At 30.7% G+C, this 16299-nt stretch overlaps 1 protein-coding gene across 2 annotated transcripts in view; it reads right to left on the reverse strand.

Moving 5' to 3' along the window:
• The window catches only part of CadN2 (Cadherin-N2), a 408037-nt gene that overhangs the window by 36788 nt on the left and 354950 nt on the right, over nt 1–16299 (reverse strand). The gene's annotated exons all lie outside the window — the stretch shown is intronic.

Raw genomic sequence — 16299 nt, forward strand, 5'->3', positions numbered from 1 at the left:
GTCATAGCTCTCAATTATCTCTTATAGGGAATCCCGCAATTCCCCAAAAAGTGTTGAAAAATCTCAAAAATGGGATTTTTTTATTTTTCTGGCTATAATATCCATACCAGAGCGGGGTATCGAAACCCTTTACAAAGTAATCAAGAATATATTGCGCCATCTAAAATTGGTTACTATATTTTGATATCGAGTATGCGATTTGAGAATTTTTGACCTAAAGTTGAATTTTACATACAAAATTGGCGTTTTTTGAATGGAACTGATCCCATCGGTATCAAAAATTATCAATATTTTTGTACTTTTTTGAAAAGTTTCATTATACATCCTTTTATAAATTTTTTAGATAACTTAAAAAGAAAAAAGTACTTTTTTCCCAAAAAAAATAGCAAAAATCGCCTTTTTTAATTTAATTTTTTAATTTTTTTCAAATCAAATGCATGTAACTTAGGACACAGTCATATATACATCTGTTGTTAATCTTGCGAAGTTTAGTTGGAAAATCCGGAAATATTTAGAACCGCGGTCATAAAAAAACTGGATTAGGGTGGGTAAAAATGTTGAAAATTTAATTTTCAAATGCGAATATCTCCTAAGCTATCAGAGATAATTGATTTTATGTAGTGCTCAATGAGAAGATTCTATATATGTAATTTTTTTGAAATCGGAACACATTTATCATTTTTAAAATTGACCATACCCGAGGTGTCCCACTTTAGAGACACCTGGCGCAGCTCCTGGTGAGTTCATGAGATCCAGATTCAAAACTTAAACTCGACAATACTTCCCCTTTGCGCATGTGAAATTTCATTCACAGCGGACTAAGGGTTTAGAAGTTACAGATTTATTTCCCTCTTTTTTTTCATATCACTGTGCGTTGGAATAAATGGGTATCTGCTACATACTCGCTGATAGTGACAGTTCACCGAACTAACCCTTTTGAATATTTTCGAATTTTCAAATAACTTTGGTGATTTTGCGTTTTGTTTTCTGGCAAACTTTCATTAGGATATTTGCTGGCAGCCTCTCCCCATGTAGATCCACTAAGAAGGGATTTTTGGAAATTCGAAAGTTTATACTTTAAAAATGGGTACAATCGATAAACTTATATCTTCTAAACTAATATAGATCCGAACAAAATTGAAAACGCATATTAATCTACTTAAAAAAATACTTAGTATACAGGTCTCTGGTGCTTTTTTGAAATTCATTTAGAGAAAACGGGTAAAAACTATGCCTATCTTCTACAAATATTGAAATAATTTTTAAATCATATATCTCAAAAAATACCATGTACGAATTTGGTACTTTTTGAAAATTCGATTCTTAAAGGGTAAAAATTGTACTTAATTTTGGTACTTTTTCATAAAATATATTTTTCTATAAATTGTTATAGACATGTTATGAACTCCTACTACGGTACTAAAATTTATTTGAACGAAATTTGTATCATCGCAATTTGTACAAAAAAGTACGAAAAAGAGACAAAAATTGCAAAACTACGTATTATACGAAATTATTCAGCGAATTTTTACAAAATTTTAAACATTGGTTCCTCCAGTCATGCAAAAATTTACTATAGGGTTGTTATCTGTAAATTGTGTCCAAATTGATAGATTTGATTAATCCCAGGAAAATAGTTAGGTACTTTTTTAAAACGAATGTCTTTTTAGAAAATAAATATAAACTTGAATGTTTTGAGATAGTATATCTGTGTCACAGAAACATTCGATTAAATGGATTATTTTGATATTTCAAACTTGTCGTGTGTTCACGAGGGAAAAGAAATTGATACGTTTCCTCTTAATGGTACTTTTTTGTAAATTTTTAATTATTTAACATATCAACATAAAAATTAGCTGATGAGCTGCCGAGTGATATAAGAATTAAGGATAGGGTGCCCAAATTTGTTAAAGTACCATAAACAGAACAAATAGTATTTTTCCTCTAATGGTACTTTTTGAATTTTCTATAATACGAGTCGTATTAGAAACAAGAAATTAAGCATATATTGTACTGAATGAGTTAGAATCCATGGGGGACCCCATATGGTATATTTTATTTGTAATAGTCACAAATATATTGAATAAACTTCTGTCATTTATTCTCACTTAGTTATTGAACATTATAGTGTTGACAACAAAGTTTTTTTTGTGCTTCGAAAATGTCGAATTTTGTGCCAACAAGGCGTCATATGCGGCAAGTTTTGATTTACTTCTTTAATTTGAAAAAAGTGAAGCTGAAGTACAAAGATTGCTCACCAAAACTTATGGTGAATGTGTTCCATCGCTTTCAACATGCCAGAGATGATGGTGCAGAAGTCGTGATTTTGACACGGAAGACAAAGATCGCTCAGGCCAACCATAAAAGTTTGAATACCTAGAATTGAAGGTATTACGAGCTTTCAAAATCATTTGTAGCTACACGGTGAGCAATTTGCGAGCAGAAATATTCATTCAAAAGTAGGTAAATTGGGTACCACATTGAAGCCGAGATACGTTGAAAGACGATTTTCCATCTCTTTCATTCACTGAATCATTACTTGCGATAAAAAATGGATCTATTATGATAAGCCGAAGCGTAAGAGATCGTAAGTGCAGCCCGGACTACCATTCGAATCGAAATCATAGCAAAATATTCATGGATCTAATGTAATTCCCTGTATTTGGTGGGAGCAAAAGGGTCCTATCTATTATGAGCTGCTAAAATCTGACCAGACCATCACAGAGAATCTATATCGAATGCAACTGATTCGTTTGAAGCGTGCATTTGCCAAAAAATGAAACCGTAATATTCAATCATGATACCGCTAGCCCACATGTTGCAATGCCTGTTACAATGAATTTGTGTTGAATCAACTAAACGTTTGTTACCCCTTCTAAAATGTTGTATCCACAAGTGTGATACTCAGTCACTAAGAATCATTCGATTGTCAAAAAAATCGGTTGAAAAAGAAAAGAGTATCCAAACTTTGCTTGATTCGTTCTTCGACTCAGAAATGAGCGAATCTTTTAGCTAGGAATTCATATGTTACCAGAAAGATGGCAAAAGCCATTTATATTGTATAAATATTTCAAAATAAAAGTTAAAAAAAATCGTAAATTTTTAAGATATACACCCAATACTTTTCGATTTCCTTATTACAATAAAGCAATAAACATGAAATTGGCAACATTTTATGATGAATTAATGAGAATTCATAAAAATGAGATTAATAGTACCTATTTTTTCTTATATTGATACTTTTTTTTAAATCTGTATATTAAGAAACTCATGCTTTCCATTTGGACTATTATTTACCGACTTTAAGTCCAGTTAATTTTCATTGTACTACGAATGTACGGCGAAGCGTAACGGGTTAGCTATTAAAACCATAAAAGGAATTCTAATGGTATTATTGAAACCACTTTATAAATATAAATGACATGCAATGTTTACTGAAAAAACTTTCTAATCGTATCCCTATATTAGCAGAAATAACATCACTACTTACGCAGCTTAATTTTTTAGATTTCAGCCCGAAATCCTCACCAAACTGTGGCACATTGAAGAATGTTTATTCAGTTGGAATATTCTAATTGTTAGATATGTAGTAGGACGAAAGTATGGAATCACCACGAACTTCAGGAATAAAGAAGTGGTCACTTAAAATCGGTACGCACTCTAGTAACCATAACAACGCCCGCTGTTTTCAAAATGTAAAAAGGTTTACATATGTTTTTAACAACAAATCTACACTGGTGCATATTCCTATAAACGCACTTAATTTGTTTCTGTATTTTTGTTATATCTCTGTTGTTCTCATCCAAAAGAAAAATTTAACTTTTTTAATAAGAGACAACTTAACGGTACTTTTTGAAAGTAAACAAGTTTTTTTTTATATTTTCCTTGTTTGCCTTAATTATGCGATGTTGTTGATGCTATTTTAAGTGGAAGATTCGTATAAACGCAGACGTGAAATTTGTTTTTAAAAAAGTTACCAAAAATAAAATATTATCAATTTTAGTTTTTTTTCAACCAAAGGTACGTTTCTAAGAGTAACATCTCAATTTACTGCAACTTTTTCTATTTGAATCAATAAATTTCATCGCTTTTAAAGATGCCTAACGGAACTTTTTTGTCCGATCAAGAAAAGATTCAAATTAAAGTTTTTCACGACCAAGGATGTTCTAATAGAGAAATTGGACATAAAATCGATTGTTCGGAAAGTGTGGTGCGAAATTTCTAGAAGAAAGGTCAAAATTATGGAGTTCGCAAACCTACAAAGGGAAATACAAAACTAACAAGAAGACAACTTAATCTAATAAAACAAGAAGCAACCCGCAACAAATTGAATTCCACAAAAATAAATAATACATTAAATCTTCCAGTGACTTCCAAACACGTTTCACACATTTACGAAACGATGAAAACATAAAATGGAAGAAGCCAAAGTGTAAGCCAATGCTCAAAAAACAGCATAAAGAAGATCGTCTAAAATTCGCAAGAAAATACATGAAATGGGCAGAGGAGGTAATTTTCTCTGACGAAAAAAAATGTAATTTAGACGGTCCTGACTCATGCTATTGGTACGATTTGAGATCAAACGATGTTCGGATGTCAAAACGTAATTTCTGTGGTGGCGGTGTTATGGTTTGGGCAGCGTTTTCTGCAGTTGGCAAGTCGAAAATATGTTTTGTTCCGACAAAAATGAATAGTGCGATTTATAACGAACTGTTGGAAGATGCTCTTCTCTCATTTATGGATGAAAAAATGGATGAAGATTGCATATTCCAACAAGATAATGCTGCAATCCATGTTTGTAAGCAATCGAAATCTTGATTTAATGAACATAGCATTCCTCTGTTCAACTGGCCGGCTTGTAGTCCGGACTTGGAGAACTATTGGAGTACATGGCCCGTAAAGTTTATGCAAATAATACCAAGAATGAAAGCATAATGACTTTGACAGAGCTGAAACTAAAAATTAAACAAGTCTGGGAGGAAATTGATTCGGATCTGCTTAAAAAATTAGTGGAATCAATGCCAGAACGTATTTTTGAAACAATCCATAACAAAGGATCATCCACACATTATTAATAATGCTACAGTGGCCCATAAATTATAGTGCGTTTATAGGAAAATACCCTTAAAAATGGATGTTAATCTCGAAAATTAAGTCAAAAAAAAAAAAAATAAATAGAGTACAAATGAATTTTTTTGTAAACAATATTTTAAGTGAAGTCTTAACTAATTTAATAAACAAATTTGTAGCCTCCTAAATATGTTCTTGTTTAATTTTTACAATTTTTTTTTTAAAAATGTAGTGTGCGTTTATAGGAATATGCACCAGTGTACCGTTATTCTACAATCAATTGCAAGTCATTATGTTTAGTTTTAAAAAGTGCAGACATAATGGAAAAAGCAGCTAGAGAAAGAATTGTGCACAAATATCTAGAAAATCCGAATTTTCTGATTTTCGCAGATATCAGATCAAAAATTTTACGTCTTGGCAGCTCGAGGTTGTGTGGCCTTTAAATATGAATACGTAAAATTTAATAAAATTATTAATTTTTCTGGCAATCCGGAGCTGCTTTTCAGACATGTTTCTAAATAATTTTCACATATCTGATATAAAGTTTTAGCCAAGTTATAATTACTCAATGACAAGATGTCATTACTCAAATACAACTATGAATGAGAATAATATTGATATTATACCAAAACACATCAATTATCGTTCAATCGAGATATATTGACAACTGTTAAAAGTAAATTGAAAATGAGTGCAGGTACAGTAAATAACCAGATTTTGATGAGAACAAAGTGGAATAAATATGCTGGAATAACCGTAGAAGTGGGAAGAAAAATTGAGCAGCTATTAATAGGAGGCATAAGAAGAAAAGCCAGAAAATATATTCTCAATAAGGATACACAAACCTAAAGTTATATTTATTTAAATGTTAACATATGTTGTTTCATTTAAAAGTTATGCTCGCTTTAATACGTGCCGATTTTAAGTGGCCACTTTTTAATTGTTGGTTTTATATAAACAGTATTTTCAGTAATTTACTTATATAAATGATAATGAATATTGTACTTATTCTAAAATGACTTTTGTTATTATGGAGACAAAGCCATCTACTCTTTTTAATATAATTTATTTATCTTGTAAATAACAGCAAGTTAAAAAATTTCAACTTCAATAAATTTCCTTGCAATCATTCACACAAATTTCTTGCATTTTCTCAATGTGATCTTTAACAAATTGCCCTTTTATATGTATTCACATATATTTATATTTTATCATACCCAATATATCATGATTATGATTATTATTTTCTCTTTGACATGCTATTATTTATTTGTATAAAACTAAATAAATTATATACAATTTCTACTTTCTACTTCATTGTACACAAAATATGTATAAATGAAGTATGTATGTTGGAAACAGCAGAAGTGATGATGTGCAGCAGAGTACGAGTACTAAGCTGTTGTCTACCCTGACATTTGTTGCATTTGGCATAACTAATGATGTGGAAAATGCTTTTGCTTGTTTGTTGGCGTGACTTGCCGGTAGATTATTTTTTTTCTTGTTCATTTTTTATATTTATATTTTTTTTTTTGGTTTGCATCCAGTGGTATTAATGCACTGATGTGTTAAAGGCTTTGAAACAAAGATGCTTGTACTTGTATCTATACCGGGCGGCAGCCTTGGATTGTAGCAATAAACATGGAGCAGCTGTTTCTAAAATGATAGTTTAGTTTGTTGAGTAATATTCTGTTGCAGTATTTTAAGTGGTTGTGTGAGGAAGAGGCTGGGTAATAAGAGTGGAAATAAGGATTATTTTATATTTATGAAGTCATAATAAGGTTCTGACATTAATGCAATAAGTTTTTTTGCTTTCTAATTATATATGAAAAGGGTATTTTATTAAGAGCTTCCTATCTTTAAAATTAAATAAAACAAAGTTTGAGATATCATCGACATTTTTTATTCGTTTGAAAGGACTATCAAAGCAATATGAGTGGAAAATGTCATTTTGCATATTCCGCCATGGCTTCGCTGAGTGGCTTGCATCCGATAAGTCCAATTTGATGACTCTGGCACATAAATCTGGCTGAATTTGACTGATATCATGGGTTATCTGTGCTTTGAGGGCCGCTGTGGTTTGTAGCAAGAAAAATTCTAACGTGGCCAAATTACATGACCTCGGTGGCCAGTTCACATCACCTCCATATGAGATGACCATGTCCTTAAATCTCTCGTGCAGAATGTACAATGTGGCATGAGCTATGTGGCACGATGCGCCGTCCTATTGAAACCACATGTCATTGGTGTCCATATTATCCAATTCAGGCCAAAATTAGTTGACAATCATCGACATATAGCGCTCGCCGTTTACGACGAAAATCGCACACCAAGCAGTAACTTTTTCGAGATGTACTGGATGCTCTTTGATGGGTATCGTATCATATTCGACGATTTTGTTTGTTGACGTACCCATTCATCCCATTCATAACGTTGACTATGATTTTTGATGACAATTAGTGTTATTTTCCAAATGCTGCAGGTTTCCAAATGCTGAACAGCTTTTGTTATTTATAATAACTTGATTATTTACATTAATATTTTTGTATCCTGCACCACCATAGTGGGGATTGAACCGGTCGATTATTTCTCCTATCCCCCATACAACAGATCTATCATTTGTATAAGCAGAACTAGCACTACCAAATTTAGTACCGATCGGTTAATCTTTAAGTTATATTTATATGTGGAAATCATCCTACCAAAATTTGTGAAGATCAGTCCATGATCGGTCCAAAACACAGTGATACAAAATCGAACTTTCCGAATCGGAATGGAAAGTTAACGCTTTCCATAACAAAACCCTCAAGGTTTTTTTTTAGTTTAGTGCTTTTTACACGCATTTGAAATTGGTCATTTTGGAATGGTGTCTAACAAGAAAAAATCATTAACAATTTGATAAAATAATGCCACCTGGTATCTTACTATATTTCTGGTCGAAGAATCCATTTTTGATATTTATTTTTACCTAAAGCTCACGCTAGATGGCGCTGTACAGTGGTATATAAAACAAAATAAGGAAATAAATCTGTAACTTCTAAACGGTTAGTCCGGTTTGAATGAAATTTCACATGCACAAAGAGGAAGTCGAGTTTAAGTTTTGAATTTGACCTTATTGGCCCCTACTAGTCGTAGCTATCAATTATCTCTTATAGCATAAAATTAAATTTTCAACATTTTTACCAATCCTATTTTCCGATTAGATTAACAAGAAAAGTATGTATTAAATCAAAAAAGAATTGTTTAAAAAGCATGACTGAGTCCAAAGTTATATGCAGTTAAATTTAAAAGGCGATTTTTCGCTATTTTATTTTTGGGGAAAATACTCTTTTTTTCTTTTTAAATTATCTAACAAATGCCTAAGAAGATGTATAAAAAAATGTATACGTTTTGAAAAGCTAACTTAACATAAAATATTTGAAATGAATAAAACAACTTAAAATTTTTTTACCGAAAGGACCAGGTCAATCCAAAAAACGCCAATTTTTTATATAAAATTCAAATTTAAGGCAAAAATTCCCAAATTTCATAATAGATATCAAAAAAATAGCAACCCATTTTAGATTGCCCAATATAATCTTAATTATTTTGTAAAGCGCTTCGATAACCCCGCCCCTGGTATGGATATTATTGCCAAAAAACTAAAAAATCTAATTTTTGGGATTTTTCAAAATGTTTTTTGGGAATTGCGGGATTGCTGATAACAAATTTCAAAATTTGTTTCTAGGTTTGCATTTTCAATGGAAAACTCTATATAACTGTAAAATTTCATAAAAAAATATTCAAAAATAAAAATTTAATTTCAATTTGAAGAATTTGTATCTTCGGAAAAACTCAAAAAAAGAATATTTGTCATAAGTACGTATTTCAAAAACTTTTAAATTGTCAAGAGTTATATATATCGACCAAAAATGTCTTAATGGAATAGACCTAAGCTTTCTTTTGAGGTCCATTTTTTTAAAAAAAAATTTGATTTTTCAAAAAAAGTCAAAAATTGTATGGCTTGAGTTACAAAACATTTATTTTGATAGATATCCAACTTACATCCCACTAAGTGACCAAAAGGTCTTCAAGAAAAAGTCCTATGTTTTCTTTGAAGCTAAAAAAGGGTCCAATTTGGAAAAAAAATCCAAAAATTTGAGTTTAGATAGCTATTTCTTTAAGAGTGAAGAAATAGCTATCTAAACTATTTGGGACACATATTGCTAAGAACAATAGGTAATAAATTGCATGGGTTATGAAAAACACCTGTTTGGCCAAAATGTCAAATTTGACCTCCTCTAGATCAGAGAGTTCTTGACCGATCTTGTTGAAAAATTGCCCAACGGGAAAAATATACCTTGAAGAGGCCTTCCTCAATGTCTCATTTTGCAGACACAAGGACTTCTAGCCGCATTGCAAAATCCTTTCATTGGTTGAAGTTCATACAACGACCGGCTAAAAATAGAAGAAGTTGTCCAAGGACAATGAAACTTGGCACATAGGCAGTTTTAGTTTGAATCAAGAAAAAATTGAAAAATCAAAATGATACGCCCACTTTTACGCCCACCTCCCATACAAAGTGAAAATTTAATTTTGACCTACGGCATTGATTTTTGGCACATAGCATTTTTAAACACTCAGAATCATTTGTGTGAAATTTGAAAAATATCCGCCCACTTCCCATACAACTTGTATTGAAAAAGTTTCATAACTCCCTTGATTTTTAATGCAGCAACTCAAAAAATAAATATTATAATTGTAGAATGGGCTTCTGAAAATATATACCTGTTCCGCCCACTTTTACGCCCATCTCCCATAGAAAAAACATGAAATAATAAAAAATAATACTAAAGAGGACAGATTAAGACTTTTATAGTACGATTTGTCCCTTTAAACAAATAAATAAATAAAAAGTATTACCCAGCTTTGACGTTGATCGACTCGCTTGGGTTTACTTAATAATTTAAGTATACAAAATAATAAAATAAAAAAACACCCAGGAAAGGAGATAAATTTCAACATGCATGAACGAAAATTCATGTTTTGTTACTTTATCACTATATCACTTTATAGTTTTTACTGGTTTTTTTGGGAAGGAGCAGCTGAATTTTTTTTTAACTTTTAGCTGAGACTTCAAGCTGTAATTTGACATCTTTCGTTAAACAGCGCTCCACAGCGCCAAAAAGATGCAGTCCACTGAAGTTGATGAACATTGAAATTTTGATGTTGTTTATATTTTGTTCTACGAAATTTTTTATGTGGAACTTTTTCCAACTTTTTTTAATGCAAGTCTTATCTATGGCAATTGTCATTTACGAAAATATACAATAAAGTCAAATCATAAGTTTACTGTGATTGTACCAAAAGATTGAATATACAGTAAATTTGCATGCCATTTTAAACAAGCGAACATATATGAACTTCGATCGTGTCTGTCCAAACAAATAATAAATATATTAGCCTAATATTATGGAATCATAATATTCTGATATCTGACAACAAATTACCAAAAAATTATCCAAATCGGCGAACATGAAAAAAATGAATTTCGGCCACTATTCAACCACTGTGCGGCATGTCAATGCGAGCCAAGTCCGTGCAAGATCCTATACTCATTCTACTCTGCCTGTTCTTAGAATGTGTTCAAAAAGCCCTATGAAACCCCTTCTAACAAGAAGTGAGTAAATGAAAATAGTCTACATCAAAATATAAATTACTCTGCATCTCTTTGATTAATTCTCCTTACAAATTTACAACAATAAATTGCTGAAGTCCTATAATTTTTTCCCGCTGGGTGTGTCTGAAGTACTATCAAATAGGACTAACCTTTTCGTCTTGCAATTAATGCTAATAGTACTAGCACCTTTAAAACTAGTAGGTTTTATTTAGTCATACTGCTATTTCTTTAAATTATCTTATTTTATCTCTCACTGTATCTAAACAAATATGTATAACAAATATTGCAAGTTTGATGTTGTAACAATAGTTTTCATTTTCATGCAACAAAGTAAACGTGTGTTTGCTTATATTCACACATTCTGTAAGCAGCAGTAATGGCAACATTTGTAAAAGTAGTAACTGCATTCAATATGAGAGAGTATCAAGAAGCAAACAATTTGATAATGTTTTACAGTTTGCCATACTTGCCAATATTCCTTCAACAGCTGTAAGTAAATGTGTAAATATGTAACAACATAAATGTATACGTTGCATTGTTATAGAAAACACTTTAATGAAATTTCTATTGAATATACATATTTTACACATCTACCACAACTTGTAGCATTGAAATTGTATATTCTGGAAAATACTTGTGCAAAGTACATATTGCACCTACTGCATGATGTGTTATCTTGATGTTTTTTTGTTTGCGGCTCCTTTTGGTTTTAATCATCATCATCATCACTCAATAACCAATAATGCAAACCATGATTGTTGTGTTTTATATCTAGATGCAAGATTAAATATAATATGTATGTATTTTGTTTGCATTAAGTCCCCCTTAATATTTACCTGATACTTGTTGGAATAAATAATGAATATTCATTTATAATTTAGTGGTTTAATCAATTTACTGGTTAAAACAAATATGTATGCTATTAATTAATAGTATCGATAAGATTGTTTCCTGATTCAATACGTTAGTATTGAATGCATTATAACGAATTTCATGAAGTTGTAAAATTCTGATGAAATTTCAAGATTGCTGGATAATAAATGAACAAATTTACAATGTTTTCAATGTTCTGATAGTGTTTATGCATTTTACATTGAGTATGCAAGTGAAGAAAATTCACTTGAAATTGAACTACAAAGTATTAAAATTTTAAATCCAATTAAAATCATCTTACGGCATTATTAGTTTTCTGTTATACTTGGATTTGTACCCTCATATTCATAATATATTTGTATACCCTACACCACCATAGTGGGGAGGGTACAATGAGTTTGTGCAGATGTTTTGTAGCGTGCAAAAATATTAGTCTAACACCCAACTTAAGGTAAACCGATCGACTCAGAATCAGAAACAATTTCCATACAAAACTTGTTTTATAAATCTTTGATAAATTTAACAAGTAAGAAAGTATGGTGGATCAAGTCCGACCCTATAATACCCTACACTAAGTGAATGACCAAGAATATTTTTCTTTTGAAATTTAAATAATTAAATAATGAGTAATTACGGACCGATCGCCATGAGATTAGGCATTTTTTATTTCGCATAATTTTTAATTTTTCATGTACCCGACCCTTTTTCGCGCTTAAAGCAGAAATTAAAAACTCAAGCTCAGCTGCATCTTCTCTATAGTCATTTATATATTAACTAATTAGCCCCACTGTGGCATCGTTTAATCAACTCAATTATTCAGCTGTATTACGAAAGTCAGCGTTCTGCAAGGAATGTTTTTCGTTCACTTTGATTAAACATATCGTTATGTTTTTAAGGAAATACAGAACAAATAAATCGATCCATTATTTCACCTAATCCGCATACAAATGTCCTCTCGCATTTGGAGTTTATAGGTCATAAATGTCTAATTTATATAGCAGGTATCTACACAGAAAAAACTATTTCTTAAACCGTTTCAATTCAAATATTTGTCACATATTGAACTGGTTTCAATTATTTCATAATTAAATCAAGTATTCATTTGCTCAAAAACAAAATTTCTTGATATTTTCTATTGAATTTTGAGTTTTGAATTTGATTATTTTGACAATTGAATATACAATTTTCGTTATTGGATGAATTTCAAATACAAAAATTATTGAATAGACAATTTTCGTAATTGAAAACACATTTTTGTTATTTTTTGTGTTTCAATTACGAAAATTATCTATTCAATAATTTTTGTATTTGAAATTCAACCAATAACGAAAATTGTATATTCAATTGTCAAAATAATCAAATTCAAAACTCAAAATTCAATAGAAAATATCAAGAAATTTTGTTTTTGAGCAAATGAATACTTGATTTAATTATGAAATAATTGAAACCAGTTCAATATGGGATAAATGTTTGAATTGAAATATAATTTTTTCTGTGTACACAAAATTTACTCAAAATAAGCTTTATTTATACTGAAGTCATGTCACGTAATTTGATGATGATCGGTCGATAATTAGTCATAGCTCCCATATAAGGCACATTTCCGAAAATCACCCACGAAAAGAAATTGTTGAAATTTGAAAAGAAAAAATTTTTTTGCTTGTTTTTACTTGAATTCAGCAATGAATATTAGCTGTTTTCGATGTAAATTAAAAAATTTTACACATTTGTGCTGATGAGCAATTCGAAAAGATTCTCGAACTACCATAAAATTATTAAAATGTAGTGTTTGGGGTGGTTTAGTTTATGGGCTAGTGAAATCTTTATAACCTTCAATTACAAGCGATACGATCATGATCACGTTCTTTTTGTTACCTGAAATTGAAACCCGTGATGCCGGAGACATTTGGTGTCAACAAGACGGTGGTACGGCATACACATCGGGATAAAAAATGGCTTTAGTGAGAAATCATTGGAACTGTCAACTGTTCGCCTATATAATATGCTATCACAGGTTTGGATTTTTTTCTTTGGGGTTATGTAAAGTCTTCGGCGATAAAAATAAAGTTTTTCGAGTTTAAGTTTTGCAATTTGACCCATATGCCGGGGGTCCCCAAAGTAGGACACCTCGGGTATATTTAATTTTAAAACCATTATGTTTCTTACACATATAGAATCCTCATCGATCACTACAAAAAACCTTGCCGTAGTTATCAATTAGCTCCTACAGTTAAGGAGATATTCGCATTTGAAAATTAAATGTTCAACATTTTTACCCACTTTTTTGATAACTTAAAAAGAAAAAAGTACTTTTTAACCAAAAAACTGGACTAGAGTCGCATAGGCGTTATCAAAACATAATAACCCATTTCAGATAGCCAAATATGTTTTTAATATTCCTGTAAAGGGTTCCGATAAGCTCGCAACTAGTATGGATATTATTGCCAAAAAACTAAAAAATCTCATTTTTGGAATTTTCAAAGCTATTTTGGGAATTCCGGGATTCCGACAGCAAATTTCAATATGTGTTTTTATTTTTGCATTTTAAATAGAAAAATATATATAACGGTAAAATTTTATTAAAAACTATATGAGGGGCTTAGAGCACAAGGGGTTCAAGTGCCTTTTTTTCTCAAACTGAGTTAACATATGGAGTTAGTAGGTGAAGTTCAGAGAAGTTCATAGCACAAGAGTTGAATGTGGGATTCTCATCCGTTAGCGAGATATGGCAACCAATTCTAAAATACCTGTTTCGGTTGGAGCACATGGGGTACATGAGCACTTAAACCCCTTGTGCTCTAAGCAAATATTAAAATTAATTTTTCACATGGACTGATTTAGTGAATTCAGATGAGTGATCAGCTAAAATCTAGCAATTAATTCCATCACTTGTTTTCAAAACACCTGTTTCAAATACATTTGTGGATTATTTTCCAAAAAAGAAAAAGTAACATAAAATAATGGAATCGAGTATATTAATAATTGTTGATTTTTTATTATTTATGGTACGTAAAATCATTAAAAATAAGTGAATCTGAAAATAATATTGACGAATTTTCTGAATCTGATCATCTTATACAAAGATGATCTTATGAATGTGCAAGAAAACTTCACCAAACTAAATCTGAAAGCTCGAAATGTTGACCGAGTCGTGTAGTTACTACCACAACTTCCTCCAAAAAACTGCGTCAAAACAATAATATTCCAGAAATTCTAGAACCTACAGGATCTTCTATGCTATATACCATCAATTTACCATGAATGGTTTAAAGCAATTCCTCACGATGGAATGGAATAAATTCCGGAAAGAATAGAAAGTCAAGGTGAGGATGACCCCGATGATGTCATGGAATCTGATTATGACGACTAAAAAATGTACCAAAGAACCATAAAACCTTTTCTTAATTAAATGTTAATAAAAAAAATTGAGTCTATATGGTTTTCTTATTAGGTAATTCAGAACTTTGAAAAAAATTAAAGCACAAGGGGTATAAGTGCGACTTTCCTCACTTCAAAGGTAATTTTTGGGTATTTGTATATATAAATTATGGTATTTTTTATCATGTTAGATTAAAATATATATCAGGATCTCTATTAATTAAAAGACAATATTCCAGATAGCATCTAAAATTTTTTATTGTAAATTAACTTTAACCTAATTTTTCTCTTTATTAAACATTAGTCACTTGAATCCCTTGTGCTCTAAGCCCCTCATATATAAATAAAAATTTAATTTCAATTTGAAATATTCGTATTTTCGCAAAAATTCAATAAAAAGCATTTTTTGTCAACTTTTCAAAATAATATTCAATGAATTTCTTAATCTTCAAAAAATAAATATATGGTGGATTTCGATGTCTTCCAATCGGTGTGAAATTTGCATCAAGGTTAATTCTATTGGATAGTAATTCAGACACAATTTTTCAACAAGATCAGTGGAGAACTCTCTCAGTTAAAGTGGGTCAAAATTTGACATTTTGGCCAAGCTGGTGTTTTTTCTCATCCATGTAACTTATTACCTATTGTTCTTAGCAAAATGTGTCCCAAATAGTTTAGATAGCTATTTCTTCAATCTTTCGAAGAAAAATATAAAAAAAACAAGTAAGAGAGCTATATTCGGCTGTGCCGAATCTTATATACCCTTCACCAAATTATACTTTATAATAAATTTTTTTAAATATTTTTAGGTAAACAAATTTTAATTTTTTTTTTTTAATTGTTTTTCAAATTTTTTTTTTTTTAATTTTTTTTTGGGAAAAAAAATGTATGACAAACAAAATTTTTTTATGAAAAAAAATTTCGGGTTAACAAATATTTTTCCCGATTTTTACCCATTGTAGGTCCAACTTACTATAGCCCTATCTACATCGTTGCAATGGACTTTGAAATATCTATCATTAGATATCCATATTGTCTATATTAATGACTTAGTAATCCAGATATTGATCAAAAATAGGTAAAAAATCGAGGTTGTCCCGGTTTTTTGATCATATCTCCGTTATTTATGGACCGATTTTACTAATTTTAAATAGAAAACTTCTCGAAAGCATGTCTGACAGAATTATTGAAGATTTGGATCCTGAAGATATCTGTGGTCTTCAGAAAATTGATTTCAACAGACAGACGGACAGACAGACAGACGGGCATGGCTTAATCGACTCCGCTATCTATAAGGATCCAGAATATATATACTTTAT

This window comes from Calliphora vicina, chromosome 2 (assembly GCF_958450345.1).
Source record: "Calliphora vicina chromosome 2, idCalVici1.1, whole genome shotgun sequence".
NCBI classification, from domain to species: domain Eukaryota; kingdom Metazoa; phylum Arthropoda; class Insecta; order Diptera; family Calliphoridae; genus Calliphora; species Calliphora vicina.